A 19,307-nucleotide genomic window follows, 5' to 3' on the forward strand; every position below is an offset into this window, starting at 1 on the left:
AAATAAATAATACCCTATTTTTGACTAGACATATATCATAACAGATAGCTCAACAAATAAGAGTCAAGATTCGAGGTAGTAGGAGTTTTGCAGGTTTAATACAGCATAAGGACAGGAACAGGACAACCTGCATAGGAATAGGATGACAGGGCCCAGCAGCTGCTGGGGCTGGATCTGGGATGAGCGCGCTGGCTTTTAATAACAATACATGAGCATATATACATAACGCAAACACATAGCATTACATTGCAGTAGGCGTAGCAGTGGGTGGAGCAGAAGGCGTGACGCGTAGCAGTCGCGAAAGATAAGGGCGAAAGTAGGTGTAACTGGGCGTATACATAGACATGTGATGCAAACGTAACAGAATATGTCATGAATGGGGCGGAAACATTGGAGGGGGCTACCTGAGGAGCCGGGACCTCTAACCTGATGGTGCGCGCAAACTGGCAATGACGTATCACTAGGAGAAGCTGGGGGCTATGAACTCTGTGCTAGGAGCAGAGACTAAAGTCTGGAGAGTCAGGGCGACATGTACCTAAACAGTATCTAGTATCTGATGTTTAGAGAACATGTTGATATAAACTAGAAGTCAGGAGGGGAAAGGCTGACTTGATTCTAAGACTGGACCATGCATTATTCTACATGTAGTACGTGATGAAGAATATTAAATGACCATTAAATGCAGTATTTCTCTAACGTGGAGACGTGAAGGCTAGATAATGACGGAAACTATTGATGCAGTTCAGTAGCTTAGGAATGCAGAGAAGGAGGACTGAACTGATAACTGGAATCATAACATATTCTTGGCAGACTCAGAGACTGAGCCAGGCTGGGCCGGGCACTGCGAGGCAGGAAGTAAGTGAAGGGTCGAGGATACAGGTGGGGGCTGTATCCCTCCTCAGCGAGGCTTCAGGAGACAGGAGCTGAATCTGGTGTCCGGGCCCTTTTGAGGCCTAGAAACGGGGACTTTATAATGGAATAACGTGCACACTGAGAAACGTGGCAACATAGCTTTACATAGGCCTGATATTCGTATTATTCACGAGGACTGGAAACTGGCATACTAGAGGTGGACACAACTGTAATTGCGTCATTAATCAGACATGGGGAATGCATATGCATATTTAATCATGCACACATAACATATGATGGATGACACGTAGGGACACAGAACATGGCAAAAATTTACTTTTCCACACTTGCCCTCCCCGTTGCACCCTTATCGCCCTCTGCCTTGCACCCTTCTCGCCCTCCCCCTTGCACCCTTATCGCCCTCCTCCTTGCACCCTTCTCCTCTCTGACTTGCACCCTTATCACCCCTCCCTTGCACCCTTATCACCCTCCCCCTTGCACCCTTCTCGCACTCTTGCCCTGCACCCTTCTCGCCCTCCCCCTTACACCCTTATTGTCCACTGCCTTGCACCCTTCTCGCCCTCCCCCTTGCACCCTTATCGCCCTCCTCCTTGCACCCTTCTCCCCTCTGACTTGCACCCTTATCACCCTCCCCCTTGCACCCTTATTGCCCTCCCCCTTGCATCCTCCTCCCCTCTGCCTTGCACCCTTCTCACCCTCTGCCTTGCACCCTTCTCCCCTCTGCTTTGCACCCTTCTCGCCCTCTGCCTTGCACCCTTATCACCCTCCCCTTGTACTCTCCTCCCCTCTGCCTGGCACCCTTCTTGCCCTCTGCTTTGCACCATTCTTGCCCTCCCCCTTGCACTCTTCCGGCCCTCTGCCTTGCACCCTTCTCACCCCCCCTTGCACCCTTCATGGCCCTCTGCCTTGCACCCTCCTCCCCTCTGCCTTGCACCCTTCTCGCCCTCTGCCTTGCACCCTTCTCGCCCTCCCCTAGCACCCTTCTCACCCTCTGCCTTGCACCATTCTTGCCCTCCCCGTTGCACCCTTATCGCCCTCTGCCTTGCACCCTACTTACCCTCCCCCTTCCACCCTTACCGCCCTCCCCCTTGCACCCTCCTCCCCTCTGCCTTGCACCCTTCTCACCCTACCCCTTGCACCCTTATCGCCCTCTGCCTTGCACCCTTCTCGCCCTCTGCCCTGCACCCTTCTTGCCCTCCCCCTTACACCCTTATTGTCCTCTGCCTTGCACCCTTCTCGCCCTCCCCCTTGCACCCTCATCGCCCTCCTCCTTGCACCCTTCTCCCCTCTGACTTGCACCCTTATCACCCTCCCCCTTGCACCCGTATCACCCTCCCCCTTGCACCCTTCTCACACTCTGCCCTGCACCCTTCTCGCCCTCCCCCTTACACCCTCATTGCCCTCTGCCTTGCACCCTTCTCGCCCTCCCCCTTGCACCCTTATCGCCCTCCTCCTTGCACCCTTTTCCCCTCTGACTTGCACCCTTATCACCCTTCCCCTTGCACCCTTATTGCCCTCCCCCTTGCACCCTCCTCCCCTCTGCCTTGCACCCTTCTCACCCTCTGCCTTGCACCCTTCTCCCCTCTGCTTTGCACCCTTCTCGCCCTCTGCCTTGCACCCTTATCACCCTCCCCCTTGTACTCTCCTCCCCTCTGCCTTGCACCCTTCTTGCCCTCTGCTTTGCACCATTCTTGCCCTCCCCCTTGCACTCTTCTGGCCCTCTGCCTTGCACCCTTCTCACCCTTCCCCTTGCACCCTTCATGGCCCTCTGCCTTGCACCCTCCTCCCCTCTGCCTTGCACCCTTCTCGCCCTCTGCCTTGCACCCTTCTCGCCCTCCCCTAGCACCCTTCTCACCCTCTGCCTTGCACCATTCTTGCCCTCACCGTTGCACCCTTATCGCCCTCTGCCTTGCACCCTACTTGCCCTCCCCCTTGCACCCTTATCGCCCTCCCCCTTGCACCCTCCTCCCCTCTGCCTTGCACCCTTCTCGCCCTCCCCTTGCACCCTTCTCGCCCTTCCCCTTGCACCCTCCTCCCCTCTGCCTTGCACTCTTCTCACCCTCCGCCTTCCGCCCTTCTCCCCTCTGCTTTGCACCCTTCTCGCCCTCTGCCTTGCACCCTTATCGCCCTCCCCTTGTACCCTCCTCCCCTCTGCCTTTTACCCTTCTTGCCCTCTGCCTTGCACCCTTCTCGCCCTCCCCCTTACACTCTTCTGGCCCTCTGCCTTGCCTCCTTCTCACCCTCCCCCTTGCACCCTTATGGCCCTCTGCCTTGCACCCTCCTCCCCTCTGCCTTGCACCCTTCTCGCCCTCCCCCTTGCACCCTTATCGCCCTCCCCCTTGCACCCTTTTCACCCTCCCCCTTGCACCCTCCTCCCCTCTGCCTTGCACAATTCTCGGCAACCCACTTGCACCCTTCCCACCCAATGGAGGGTGCTGCCACCTGGGACAATGGCACCATTTCAAAAGCATAATGGACTAGGACCGGCCCTGACTAGGCCCACACCAGACACACTGGTGATCCAGGGGGGCCAAGAGCCTGCAGACGCCCATGCAAGTGGGTATTATTTGGAGTCCCGCAATGCATTTTGTGACACCCACCCTCCCAGCATACCGGACGTCCAATCTTGGGTCTGTGCTTCCTGTAGCATGGGACATAGCATGGCCTTGGTTTGTCAATGGGGCATACACATGTTAGTGGCATTAGCGTTGTTGTTGCCTGTAGTTGTTGTCGGCGGGCCCTTGGGGGTTGATGCAGGCATTTTTGGTACTTGGGTGTGGATGCCATTACCCCCATGTTACATGAGTTGTTTGTGTACTCACCAGGCTCTACGACTCCTTCAATGCCATGTACTCCCATCGGTGGTAATAGGGCCATGACCTTCTACTCCCAGGGATCGTACTGTACTGGTCTGCGGGGACCACCACCTCCAGTGTGTTGGCTCTGGTCTTATTCTTCGTCCATCTTCCGCTTGATCATCCTCCGCAGATCGTACCACCTGGCCTGGCACTCCCTCCTGGTGTGTCTGATGGGTGCAACAGCATTCACCTTATTGACTATCCTCTCCCACAGGCGTGTTTTATCAGCTATGCTGGTCTGTCTGACCAATGCGCCAAACAGCTGTGGCTCGACTCTAATGACTTCATCTACAAGGATCTCCATCTCCTCCTTTGTGAACTTTAGATTCTTCTGTGCGGGGTGTGGGGCGAATGTGATTGGGGGTGATGGTGTGTATGGATGTGGGTGTGTGGGTGTGTGGGACTGAATGTGAATGGGGGTGTGGGTCTGAATGTGATTGGGGGTATGTGTGAAGGTGGATGTGTGCAATTGTTGGTGTGTTGTCAGTGTCTGTAGCTAAATGGGTATGTTGCAAAGGATCATGGTTTGTGTGTGTGGGCCCTTTTTATTGGTCCATTTGTGGGTGGGGCGTAGTTTGAATTTTTGGTGGGTTTGTTATAAGGGGTGGGTCTTAGTTAGGCCCTCTGTTTGCCTGTTTGGATCTGGCCAGGACATTCATTTCCAATGGTTTGTACACAGGAGACATGTTTTGTGGTGTTCTGCAAGTCGTTTGCACCCTCCTTGTGCTGTTTTTAGGGGTTTGGGTGCGCTTCGTTCAGGGGGTTTGTCTCGTATTTACTTTTGTGGCTCGCTCATATGCGACGTTTTTACGGGGTTCGCGTGTGCTTTGTTCAGGGGGTTCATTTCGTATTTGATTTTGTGGCTCGCTCATACGCAATGATTTTACAGGGTTCGCGTGCGCTTCGTTCAGGGGGGTTTGTTTCGTATTTGATTTTGTGGCTCGCTCACACGCGACGTTTTTACGGGGTTCGCGTGTGCTTTGTTCAGGGGGTTCATTTCGTATTTGATTTTGTGGCTCGCTCATACGCAATGATTTTACGGGGTTTGCGTGCGCTTCGTTCAGGGGGGATTTGTTTCGTATTTGATTTTGTGGCTCGCTCACACACAACGTTTTTACGGGGTTCGCCTGCGCTACGTTCAGGGGGGGTCATTTCGTATTTGATTTTGTGGCTCGCTCATACGTGATGTTTTCCATACAAATCGCAGCTCATACGTGCCGTTTTCCAGTACGAATCGCGTTCTCGGGCCCCGGTCCAGATCGTACTTGTCGGGTCATACAGCATGTTTACGAATCATACGGTTCACTTTCCGGGTACGTATCGTACAGATTTTCACTTCATTTTCGTATGGTTCGCAAAGATTCGGACGTATTTTTTACCAACGGATCATACTACGCGATTCGAACGGATTTGTACGATTCGTACGGTAATGGCTATGAATACGAGTCGTCGTATGGATTACTTTCCCGAATCGGAATCAACCCTTCTGTGTTTGAAAATACCACTTTTATAAAGTAGGTATTTTATTGCTCAATCATCCCGTGTGGCTCTGCTGGAATGTGGATTGCTAGTCTGGGTTTTAGATGACAGAAGGCTGGCGAGCAGGACTGTGTGTTGTGTGCTGCAACAGAAGAAAAGCAGCTGGATGATGTCTACGATGCCACTGCCTACTCTGTGTCTTGAAGACATCGTAGAGGGCACTGACGCAGCGCCGTAATGCCATACTGCGACCCTGGTCTCACCGACGACGCCTGTTGACGCTGCCACTGAGCCGCTGCTCGCACCACAACCTGTGGCACCACACTCTGCAACGCCTCTCTTTACGACGATGCCATTGTATCAAAGATGGAAAACATTGAAGGGTTGCAGGGTGTCACTTTGACACCCTGTTGCACCTCTCAATTGTGTATGGGTGCACATGTTGCAGACATACATGCCCTAAGGGCATGTATGTCTGCAACATGGCACTGTTGGAAAAGCAAATAAAATGCTTTTTCAAAGGTTTTCATTATTTACCACCAACTTGTAGTTGGTGGTAAATAACGAATCCTTAACTGAGGAATGCACTAACTTGAGTGCTCCCTACATCCTGGATTCGGTAATTTACAAAATCGGTATGCTAAGAATTTGGTATTTTACCGAATCCTTAAATTACCGATTCGGTAAAATACCGAATCCTACAAAAATGCCACCTACATCTAAAAAGCCCAATACCGGACAAAATTCGGTAATTTCGGACGTTACCGGCCGGTATTGGGCGATCTACATCTGTCCCGTAATGTTTTATTTAAATAATTATATTAATATATATTTTTATTTTTTTCAACTCAAATTTTAACCAGTCACTCTATTAAAACCATTAAAAAGGTTTAACTTATGATATAAAATCCCAACATAACTTAAATTTAAAAAAAAGCAATAAAGAATTTTGTAAATACAAAGGGCCTGAATACGATGTTGGGTGGAAAGCCTCCAACCAGCTATTGGAGGCTTTCCGCTAGACAGCTTTGGTTTCCCTCTGACCATTATAATTTCAGTGGTTAGAGGGAAACCTGTGTGGGTTTCTGCGGAGCATCATAAGCCACCAAACTACCCTTATAACAGTGGAGCCAGCCTCGGCTCCGCCATCAGGATTATGATGGCACTTTCCAACAGCCTTTCCATGTCGGCCTTCCCGACATGGAAAGGCAGACGGAAAGTGACTTTGAAGGCATGTAGCAGGGTCCCCCCTAGCCCTAGGATATGGGGCATGGGAGGCACCTTTTGTGCCCCCCTAAACATCCATTCACCGTGTGACAGGCCACGGTGCAGGGATGTTTTTAAAACATCCACTTTACAATAACAGCTTGCGCTGCGATCCTTTTCCACGCACAGCACAAGTTGCCATCATAAAATGGATGTACCGACCGCCAGTCTGCTATGGTGTCGGGCGGCCCAACACCGTAATGATGCCCATAATCTTTTTTTTTTTTTACTAATTAAAAACTTCCCCTTTTCTAACAAACTGTTTACTATAATTTTGAAATGTTTATATAAACAGTAAATAATGTGTTTTTAAATTTTTTAAATAAATTGTATAAAAACGTAAAATTCATTGTGTACAAAATACATTTTTATAAATATAAATAAGTTCTTCAAAGAAACCTAAATCTTAAACATGTTTTAAAAAACAATGACACATCTCAATTAAAAACAAAAAAGAAAAGTAGAATATATTTATATATTAGTCACTACTTTTTTTATTAACAATTAAAATTTTCATGAAATTATCAACATTAATAAAACCAAACATACAAAAAGTTTTAAATTTAAAACATTAACAAATACACCATCCATTTATTTTTTCTCAGAGCTCAAAACCCCACAAATATATTTCCAAAATGTAAAAAGAATCAATTTTTTTAACTTGCATTATTTTTAAATTCCTCAATAATTAAAAAAGCAACACACTAATATGAATGAATAAACAAAAAAAGGTTAAATATTTTTCCAAATTATTGTTTCTTTTCAAAACAAGTATAGCTCAAAAACACTATAATACCAACAAACCAGTTTAAAATATAATCTAAATGTAAACATTTAAATTTACATTTTAATTTTGAAAGTTTTTTTTAATTTACTCCCCATCCTTATCCCTTATAAACCCCACACCCTGCTCCTAAATATTTTTAAAATATCTTATCCTTAAAAAAAAGTATGATATACAATGTATTTAAAATATATTTTAAATTAATTCTTACCCTTATCCCCTATAAAGCCAATATCCTGCTCCTAAAAAAATGACTAAACACAAAAAATAACATTTAAATTGCATTAAAAATAAATTAAAAAATTAAAAATATTTATCACTAAATATAAAACATAAAACACATTAAACTATATTTATCTAAAATATCTATATTTAAAAAACAATATTTACAACTTTTATATTTTTACAACGATATTAAAAACAAAACCTTGATATTATTACATCCTACAATATTTTCATAATACAATATTAATGTCCCACAATATTTTTTGTTTGATATTCTAAATACCATCACATTTTACTCCATTCACGTCTACCCCACTCCACTGTACTCCATTCCACTCGACTTCACTCTATGTCAATCCACTCATTGTCATACCACTCCAGTCTACAGCACTCCACTTTACGCTACTCCTCTTTAAGGGCATCATTAGGATGGCAGGCGGACTCCTATCTGCCTGCCACCCTAGCGGTGCCGGGAAAGGCTGCCAGTGGTACGGCGGTCCCGCACCGTCAATTAGGATGCCACCGTGGCGTGGCAACCCGCAATCACAACATTGTGGCGAGCGGTGATCACAGCACGGCCTGCCAAAATGTTGTGAATGGCCGCTGTGCATTGGCATGCTCAATGTGACAGGTACCGCGTAATTGCCTGCCACCTTGTCCATGCCAATGTTGGGGGGTACTATAGGTACCCCCCAAGTGCAGCCCCCCACTCTCCTGGGGGACCCCGTAGCAAAAGCTGCATGCCTTTCCATGGCGAAGTCTCCACCATGGAAAGGCATGAAATATGCCACATCATAATATGGATGGCGGTGTCTTCCAGACACCGCCTCCATGTTGTGTCCCTTTTTCACCTGGTCGGGATTACGACGGGCGGAAAAGCGGCAGACGGTCTTTCCGTCTGCCTCGCTGCCCCCGCCATTTTAATATGGTGGGAGGATTACCAGGGACGTATGGCGGGCAGATCGCCACCGCCTGGCCAGCAGTGTGCACCGTCAGCACGGCGGAGGTGATCCGCCCGCCATCATAATGGGGCCCATTGACACCTAACAATAAACATCTCAATGACACGCCACTTCACTCTACTCTATGTCCTGCCGCTGCCCTTTACTCCACTCAAATCTACTCTACGACATGCCACACCACTCTGCATCACTCCGCTCTTCCCCACTCCACTCTATGCCACTCCATTCTACACCACTCCACTTTACACTATGACACTTTAAGACACAACACTCTGCAGCACTCCACTCTACAGCACACCACCCTATACCACTCCAATATAGTTTACTGTATGGCCTGCAACTCAACAACATTCAATGCCACTTTACTCAACTGTACTCTATGGCACCCCACTCCACTCTACTATACTACTCCACTATACATCACTCCACTCGATGCCACTCCACTCTTACACTCTTTACAACACATCAGTATATGTCACACCACTCCACTCTACTCCACTCCAAGCTGCACCACTCCACTCTACAACACTCTACACCACTCTATGCTCCTCCCATCTACGTCAATCTACTCCACTGTAAGGCACGCCAGTCCATGACATGCCACTCCACTCTACTATATGACACACCACTTCACTCTATGCTCTCCACTCTACTCTACTCTACTCTGTGCCACTCTGCAACACTGAACTTCACAGTACAACACTGTACACAACTGCCTCTGTGCCACTCCATGCCACTTTACTCTACCTTTCAGTATGACACACAACTTGACTCTACTTAACTCTATTCCACTACTCTACTGTACGCCACTCCACTCTGCGTCCCTTTACTCTAACACTTTGTAGAACATGCCTCTCTATGACATACCACTCTATTCTACACAACTGCACTGTACAACAGTCTACTCCACTGTACACCCTTCCAGTCTATGCCAATCTCATCCACTATAAGACACTGTATGATACGCCACTCTAAGACACAGCACTCCAATGTACTATACAATATCCCACTCCGCTCTGTGCCACTGTACTCTAAAGCACTGCATTCTACTTTATGCCTCTACACTCTATGCCACTGTACCCCAATCAATGACCCTGTATAGCACACCTCTGTACTTCACTCCATTTTATGACATGGATGTCCACTCTATGACACAATACTCCACTCTACCACACACCTCTCCACTCTCCGACACTCCACTCTAACACACTCCACACCACTTCACTCTAGATCACACCACTCCACTGTTCAGCATGCACTACATTGTATGCTTTACACTTTACACCCCTCCAGTCTAAGACACTGTATGACACACTATTCAATGACACACCACTCCACTCTACCCTACGACACCACACTCTATTGTACAGTATTCCACTCTGCTGTCCTCAATGCCACCCCACTCAATGACATGCCCCCCCATTCTATGACACTCTACTCTATGACACACCATACCACTTTACTCAATGCCACTTTGCTCCACTCTATGCTATGCCACTCCACTATACTAAACTTCACTCTAACAGTCCATACTATACCATTTCATTCTATGCCACTCCATTCTATGCCACTCCACTCTATATCACTTCACACTGTGCTAGTCCACTGTACTGTATTCCACTCTACACCTCCTCTACGACACTCCACTATACATCACTCTATGCCACTTCACTCCATGCTGTTCCACTCTACACTGTTCCTCTCTAAGCCACTCCACACTACGCTATTCTACTCAGAACCACTCCACTTTATGCCAATCCACTCTATGCTGCGCCACTCTATTCCACTCTACTCCCAGACAGTGAGACAAAAGAGGACTTGATGCTGCAGGATAGTGGGGTGAAGTTCTTTTACTGCCCCACTTAAATTTTAAAATGCTGCCTCAGTACACACAGAAATTAGCTTGACACCTAACATTTGTCACACTAGATTACTTGGCGTCTTGGCCAGGGAAGGGAAGAACTTTCCAGAACTGGACAGGGTACTTTAGTGAGTCCCCCCTACTTCTAAGTTTAGAACCAGTTATAAATATTGGACTTCATGAACCCCTCGTCTGATCACTGCTGGACCTCTGGAGGATTCATAAGGACTGCTCTGATGCCCTGCTTCTTGAAGGACTGCCCTGCTGCCCTTCTGCCTGTGGAAGGAAGCCTGGACCTAATTATCAAGCTAGGATCACTAGGGTGACTCAGAGGCTAGCTGTCTGGCCTCCTGTGAGAGCTTTAGGGACACAAGCTCCAATACTTGTGCTGCATGGGCCCACGTGACCAGACCCAATTGGACCTGCCGGTGCCCTGCTGCTGGCCTCTGCTACAGTGAGTAATGAGCCTCAAAAGATGCCCCCCAGGTCTTAGACACTTGGCTGACATCAAACTGTACTCCTCTAGGCCCAACTGAGGGTTCTCTCAAAACCGATGCAGCATGAACCATTTTGATGCAGCAACATGCATTGAGACAAACTGATCATAAAATCTGAACACAAATATAGGTACAGAACATTGGAAATACACATTTCTATGAAAAAAAGGCTGACTCTAGATACATATCACAGCATTAGTACCCTTCCCAGACATGTTATCAAGGAATGGTGACAAAGCAATGAGAGTGCTGTACTGTAAAAAGTCTCTACTGTCTGTCACCGTTCATGTGATCAAGCATCACATACTCCACAAATCCCCACCAAATAAGCCAAGATATAGGTTTGGACAACAATTATATGGTTAAAAGGTACCCACAATAGGATCATGTAATGCCAGATATGTGGGACACATGATACACATAGCATCTCACAATGAGAAGCATGCACACCACTGTCACAGGGTGGACACTGTCATGTCGTCATGTCTCCCAAACACATACAATCACATACACCAAACATGAACAATTTAGGTATGGCATATATTACGCCATCATCCACTTACGTATGGAACACAAAGATACACTAGTAATTGACATAACAAACACAAGCTGATGGGGCTGCTTAGTGTCACGGTCTACTCATTTAAAGGTAAATGCTTTCTCCATGACTTTAACACCCAACATTTACAGTCAGAAATCCCACAGATTGAACACTGGGTTACACAGTCCCCAAAAGCAGTGAATATGTAAAGAAAACACATGTGTATCCCCCAAAACTCATTGGAACTGTGACCAAGCCTAGGAGGGTAAAAGGAGTAGTTTTGTCTTAATGTTGGTATTAACCTCAAACACAGTGTGTCATATGGCCCTCAAGGTTACCTCCTCATGGGAGTGTGACCTATTTATGTAAAGGTCCATTTCATCATTAAAAAACGGTCTCGGGGGCGTGGCCGGGCAAGATGGCCGAGCAGACGTGACCTGCTTCGGCTCCCGGTCCGCGCGGCACTCAGCGGGCCCTTTCCTGCGGCAAAACAGAACAGAACTCACCGTCCTGTAGCGCTTTAGGCGGCGGAATGCACGGGGAGCAGTGAGCAGCGTCAGATCTGACTGCAGAGGCCCCGGAGATCCGCTTTTCGCGCACCGTCCCGGCGCGGACCTCTGCATGTTAAATGGCGGCCGGAGAGTGAGACGGGAGGATTGCCGGGAGCCCCGACCGATGTCTACATTCCTCCGTGGGACAGGCTGCGGTCCAGCGGAGCTGCCAGGTACCTGGGGGACCCCACTGCTGTCCACCTGCCGCCAGGCTGGCTCTGAGACACCCAGGGACGACACCCCTGATGCCTGACCCTAAGATGGCGGCCGCCGGGACATACTGGATAAAACCTAGCCACGAGGGGCTCTATGGGATCCTTGCACCCCGGCGCTCGATTCAACTATATGCGGCGTAGCCCCCACCAGCACAGCACAGGCGATTCATGTGTGCCGGCGGCCCAGAATAGCGGCGATTCCTGGGAAGAAAGCAATTTTGCGGGGCTTATGCCGGGAAGCCTCGGGAGGTCGCGCTGAACGGCCTGTCGGCCAAAGAAGTTAGTGGGGGAAGGGGACGCGCCAACTGAGCCGAGTGCATCGGGCCCACCAGAGCCACCAAAGCCTACCAGTGACTGCCACCAAATTTCAACGAAGAGAGCGACCCTACTCCTTATGCTGCCGAAGAGGGGCATGACTAAAGGGTCTGGCAGGGTCTCGGATTTCTTCGTTCCAACTGACGCCAGTCCGGCGCTCCGGGGCTCCACGGAAAACGCCAACATGGCCCTCTCCAAAGCGGACCTCCAATCCCTGTTTAAGGAGTTCAAGTCAGAACTGCGAAAGGAGCTGAGCCAAGACATGAAGTCCTCTATTGACCAACTACGCTCGGATATCACGGAACGCATGACCTCCCTGCAACAAGATGTGGACTCAGTGGGTACGAGAGTGCTCGACCTGGAGGCTGGCCACCAAACGCACAGTCAGGCCCTAGGGGAATGCCAGGATGACATCAGGTCCTTGAAGGAGCAGCTCCTGCAGGCGCAGCTAAAGACTGAAGATTTTGAAAATCGCGTAAGGCGGGAAAATGTCCGCATCAAAGACCTTGAGGAAGGCGCGGAGGGCCCGACCTGGAAGCATTCATGGAGGGCCTCTTTGCGGAGATACTCCACCCCACGGTGCTCAAAATAAAGCTTGACAGGGTGCACAGAGTGGGCCCCCCCCCCCAAAAGGTGATCGGCGGCGTCCATGCGATATCCTGGCGAAATTCCACTCGTATAAGGTGAAGGAAAAAGTCCTGCAGGCTGCAAGGGCTAGGGACTCCATCTCCTTTCAGAACTATACGTGCTCCATTTTCAGGATATCGCTCCGTCCACGCTGGCGAGGCAACAGGCCCTCCGTCCCATCACATCCAAGCTCCACGACGATGGTGTTAAATATAGGTGGACATACCCCTTTGGTCTGAGCTTCGAGCTCCACAACAAACGACATCACCTCACCTCCCTGGGAGAGGGTCTGCGCCTCCTGGGGCTGCCGACAGAGGAGGGCGACCCTGTGCCGGATACGTCCAAGTCCCCGCCGAGGAATGCAGCCTCCACCTTGCCTTGGTCACAAGCAACGAATAAGAGAATTAGCTGATGGCCTGCTTGGTGAGCGTTGTCTTTCTTTTTCATCTCAGGGAGTGACCGCGGAGACTATGGCGGGCCACCTCTGACTGTCGAGGTCGCATTCGTGCCGTGTGGGACACCGAGAACAGCCTTATTCTCCCGGGTGGTGAACGCTGTGCTGAATGGATCCATCCGTAAGTGACTTTTTGTTGCAATGTCTCTAATTTACTACCGCTGTGATGCCGCGCGGTCCGTGCCCCAAGGCCCGTAGTTCCCACCTGCCTATGAGTGGGGTGGGCCGCCCCACGGGGTAGCTGCGCAAGGTTCTACAACTTTGGTTATGGTTCATCAGTTTGTTTTTCGTTCTGGGGAAGGGGGGGGAGGAAGGGAAATCTGGTGGTGGCTACTAATTCTCCTCTGGGTTGGCAGGGACTGGAGAGAGAGGGGGTTGGGGGAGCAGGGGCTGGAGGGGGCACAACAGAGCTTTCCAATGCATCTTAAGGGGGGTGGCGGGCATAATAATGACCGGGATGTTGTCTGGCCTATGGGAGGTGGAGGGGGGAGCAGCGCCTGGTGGTACCCATCCGGGAACCCGGGTGGTCTTGCTAAGATGGTTACTCCGGTACACATACTGCAATGCCGGTCACAATAGGTACCTGGAATGTTAAGGGGCTTAATTCCCCCCAGAAGAGGCAGAAAGTTTGGAAATACATTTTAGACCACCATATAGACATAATTGCACTACAAGAAACCCACTTAATGAAAGCTGAGGACTTCCGCCTGAAACATAAGGCATATCCGCTCATTTATAGGTCCTCTGCTCCTACCAAGCACAGGGGAGTGGCACTCCTTTTTCGTCCCTCTGCTCACTTTCAGCCCCTGGATATACTAACTGATAAGGATGGCCGGTGGCTGATGGTTAAAGGCCGGCTGAAGGGGAAGATGTGCACCTTTGTGACGCTATATGCCCCCAATAGCGGACAGAGAGACTTCTTGAATACTCTCCTGGGTAAAATAACAGATTTCGCCGAAGGCCCCCTATTCGTACTAGGCGACTTCAACTTAGTTTGGCACCCCACACTTGACAGCACACATACTAATCGCTCTGGTCTGGGCTCTTTCCATCCTGATACTCAAGGGTTTATTACTAACATGGGGCTATTGGATACCTGGCGCGCCCTTTATCCACACACCCAAGACTACACCTTCTTCTCCCACGTCCATCACTCCTACTCTAGGCTGGATTACATCTTCACTAGCCAGTCCCTACAGGGCAGCCTCAGAGAGGCTAAGATATTCCCCATATCAGTCTCTGACCACGGTCTATACTCTATTTGCTTGTCCTGGCTAGGCAATGCCCCTTCACCGGCCCGATGGTATTTCCCAGCATCTCTTACTAGAGATAAGGACTCGTGCACCCTCCTGCGGGAGACTATCAGGGATTTTTACGAGCATAACCGCCCGGAAGACACCTCTGAATACAACACTTGGGACGCCCTTAAGGCGGTGGTTCGGGGTAAGTGTATTGCCCTCAATTCCGCTCTGAATAAACGTAGGGCAAAAGAGACGAAAGATCTGGAGGAAGAACTGCCATTCATTGAACGTGCCCACAAACTCACACCCACCAGACAAACACTCCGCAACCTCACGGCCATCAGAGGCAAACTCAGGGCCATTTATAATAACCGAGCTGAGTTCACTCTTCTTAAACTGTGTAACCTCTCCTACACCCAAGGCAATAAGGTAGGAAAACACCTCGCGAGGCAGCTGCGAGACAAAAGGGAGTGGGAGTATATTGGGGGTATTCAGGACACCTCAGGGACACTCACCCACAGAGACGAGGACAAAGCAAATCTTTTCTGGGACTTCTACAGAGCATTGTACTCTGCAGACGCCCTGGACCCTGCCGCACAACGGGACTTCCTCCAAAATCTACCTATCCCGCAAGTCTCCCCAGCTTGGAATGATGAGCTGACTGCTCCGATCACGCTGGAGGAAGTACTTTCTGCTATCAGAGCTTTGAAATCCCATAATGCGCCAGGTACAGATGGGTACACTGCACTTTTTTATAAAACTTTTGCCCCCGACCTAGGCCACCACCTTTACCGGCTTTCGTCAGGACCTATGATGTACTACTGCAACACTTACTCAATGTGATGTGATAGGTAATTTACACCCACTCTCCAATTTTCAAAAGAAAATTGGTGTATCTTCTCCCTAGTTGAAGGGAGGAAGAACCTCACCTCACCTGGCAACTGCTCAGGGTAAAGGAGGCCACGCACTCTCCGTCGTTGCCTCGGGTTAGAATCTGACCCGAGGGGTCAGAGTGTTGCAGTAGTACATCATAGGTCCTGACGAAAGCCGGTAAAGGCTGAAACATGTTGACCAAAAAACACACATGGTGAATAGCAATTCCTTGCATGCTATTATCACACTGCTTTTAATTATACCACATTGATGGACAGACCTAATAAAGTTTTTCTTATGACATCATAGTAGGTATTTTTAAATCACTTGGATCATTTTTCCTCTTTCTTTTCTATTTTGAGCACTGCAACTTTTGCCCCTTCCGCTCACACACTGTCATCTGTTTTGGTTGAATGCTCAACCATTGGGTCCAAAAATTAGGTAGCCTCAGATTCTTCCTGAGGAGGAGCCTACAGGACACCATTTTCCAACGCAAATAACCCAGATGACGAAATTCCACTTTTGAGTGGGCTGATGGGTACTTTTTCTAGTTTTCAGACTTTGTATCTTCTCTTTCTCACTGTTCCTGGTATAACAATGTTACCTCTCTGGACTAACTTCGTGGTTTCAGTTTAGTTGTGGGACACTATTAGGTTCCATTAGATCTATTTAATTTAGACTGTTGGTACCTTCCATGTGTTTAATTGTGATAGGGGTATGACCAGGTAGAGAAGGTTGGATTCTGGAAGGAGATGAGAGCTGTGGTCTGTGTCACTACGGTGAGAGATGACTGTAACAGTGAAGATCTTTGTTAATGTGCAGAATGTGCATAATGTTAATGTGCATAAGTCAATGCACATAGTCAATGGTGGTATGGAGCATAGAAGACATATGTGGATGTGACAGGGCCACAGCGAGACAAGGTTAAACAGCGCCAGGAAGCCGCTTGGCCGCAGTGCGCTCTATTAAGTTTCTTTTTTCATTTCATTTCATTTCAAACTTGTCATTTTTAACAAAGTGGATACGTGTACTTCAAAGGTATACATCAGCTGTAAAAATTAGGGTACTGAACGGTGACATATGATGTGTTGTATAGTAGATGAATGTTTTAATCTGTGGATGCATTTGTTTTCGAGATGACAGACTTAAGCAGAGTATGGTGGGTGTATGTTTTAATGCAAATGGCTGAGGACATATTTATTGAGCAATGTAAGTGTCTTGTTGTTAAGTTAGCATGTCAGAGTAGGCTCTGATGCTGCACATTGGATTTGATGCAGTCCAAGACATTACTGCATGTGCAATTGGGGTTTAGAAAGGTCCATTTGACATGTTACGTTTGATATCTGCTGAGGAGGTGATGAGTAGAATACATAGTGTACATGTCATATATGTGAGAGGTGTTGTGTACATAGTGATGAAGCATTATTCTGTGAACGTACGTGTGGATGTAAGAAGGGCAGCGCAAGTATGAGATTGTTTGAATCAGTTTTGAAGAGTTTGCGTACAATGTTTGAGCTTGTAGGGCAGGTTTACTTTTCCTTCTAGTTGCACCAGATGGTGCTTATGACATGCTTGTGTGTGTATGATAGTTTTGAGAGATGAGCATGAACTTTGAGGTGGATGTGATAAGGGTCATAGCCACACAACTGAAGATCATGCATGCCATGAGGTAATGTTGAAATGTACTTATGTGTAGATTATGTAAGTAGGCTAAACAGTAACCAGAGTAAATATCAAGATGTGTAATGTATTTACTGCAGCTTGCTGTCTGCCACTGAATGTTCATGATTGATTATTGTAAAGGCCGCTCTGAGTACACTGGCATATGCAAAACCTATTGTCCTCACAGGACAATTTGCCTCCCTCTAGCCTTGCCTTGTCTAAGTAGTGTGGCAGCTGTGGGAGTTACCCTTTATAGGTAGTTGTAGTCACTGATTGTTCATTCTTGCCCTAGCTTACCGCCTTTTGATGGAGGTGGTGATTGCTTGTATTGTAATGTCATGATCCTGGAACAATGGATAACAGTACATTGCTTAGAGGGCTATAGCCCCCTCAAGTGAGAAGTCAATAATATGTGTTGTTGTGCCACCTGGTGTCAGACTACTTCAGAAACGCATCCCCACACTTCACAGTAGACTACACATGCATGGCTATTATTGGCATTGTGACTTTGAATGCTCAAGGTATGGGTACACCAAGGGAGAGGGACTCATTGTGATGATATATCTGGTTGTGCTGAGGAAAACACATTACACTGTATGCAAACACATGTGACACTGGGACATTACACCCAGTTCCAATGAGTGTTTGCATTGTCAATATTTTGCAACCTCTACTCTGGTTTGGCAAGGGTAGCCCTTGCGTGTGTCTATGGGTACTCCCATTTTGCCCATTAAACACTGCCCTAGAGGGCTTTGTGAGTCATGCAAGCGATTTTAAGATGAATTCTGGCTTCAAATGGTAGCCAGTTGAGGGCTCTAAGTTCAGGTGATATGTGTGAGTTTCTCTTTGAGCCAGTGATGGGTCTTGCAGCAGAGTTGGTAGTGGCTCTTAATGGGGCTGTCGATGATCTTGGTAGGCCACAGTGGGTTACAGCACCATATTCCACTCTAGGTATTACTAGGGCTTGAACAGCTTGTTTGAAATCAGAGGCATACACTACAGCATGAGGAGCTCGATGCAGAATTGATGTGATTGACATTCTATAAAGATAACCGTGTACACATACAGATTGGGAGTTGTGTGCAGCACCCACAGTCCACACCTGGTGACTGTATCCTACCTTGTTGTTGGCCCTTGGTTCTTTCAAAACCAAGATGGTTTGTGTCTACAAATAATTCAAAGACAAATGTGACACAACCACTTCTAGGTTGTTGTATTGGGAGGCACTGGAATCAGTACAGAGTGGCTGGGTCTGTGGGGTAATGTGCAGTCTTGGCCAAGATCCTTTGGGCTTTAATGTACACCGAAGCATCACAATGTCATACTTGAATGAGTACATTGAAGTTCTGTTGCCCTGCAATGTTTCAGTGTGTGTTCTGGTGGACTCATGCATTAACTTTCTGATACATACATATGTGTTGTAATGGCATCTCCTATTCCACCGTCAAAAGTGTGTTTCTGATACTGTAAGTGTACCAACATGCTGATGACATTCCCTCATTGGATATGCACAGCATGCTAGGCACACATAGTCAGATTAAGATCAGAATGATGCTCTGGCACTCTGAACGCAATTGGCAAACATTCCTTGATCATCTCTTTCATTGTTGCCTCTGTGCTTTTACCTGTCAAGGGAGGTTTCACAAACGCACACTGCTACCGATCAAGAGGGGGGTGTGCAGGTTAGACTGTCCAAATAGGACTTGCCTCCCTGGAAGGCCCCTACATACAACACAACCTCCCTACACCTGCCATGACCTGAAAGTGATGGGCGGGTGTGGGCAATGACACTGCTTCTGTCAAGGCAAGTAAGGCAGAGGGCAAAGGTGGGTATGCTCCAAAAGCTGCCCCTCAGCCTCAATTTACATCCCAGCTGGTAAGTGGACAACATACTTGTGCCACATTGAAGTGGCCTGGTGGGGACTGGTGAAGTAATTCAGTCTCTTGATGTGTTTTACAGAGGCCCCAAAACCGTGGCCCACAGGTGACCCTCGTGCACCAGCCAATCAACCAAGGTTCAATT

The sequence above is a fragment of the Lissotriton helveticus genome, chromosome 6, assembly GCF_964261635.1.
Source record: "Lissotriton helveticus chromosome 6, aLisHel1.1, whole genome shotgun sequence".
In the NCBI taxonomy this organism is placed as follows: Eukaryota; Metazoa; Chordata; class Amphibia; order Caudata; family Salamandridae; genus Lissotriton; species Lissotriton helveticus.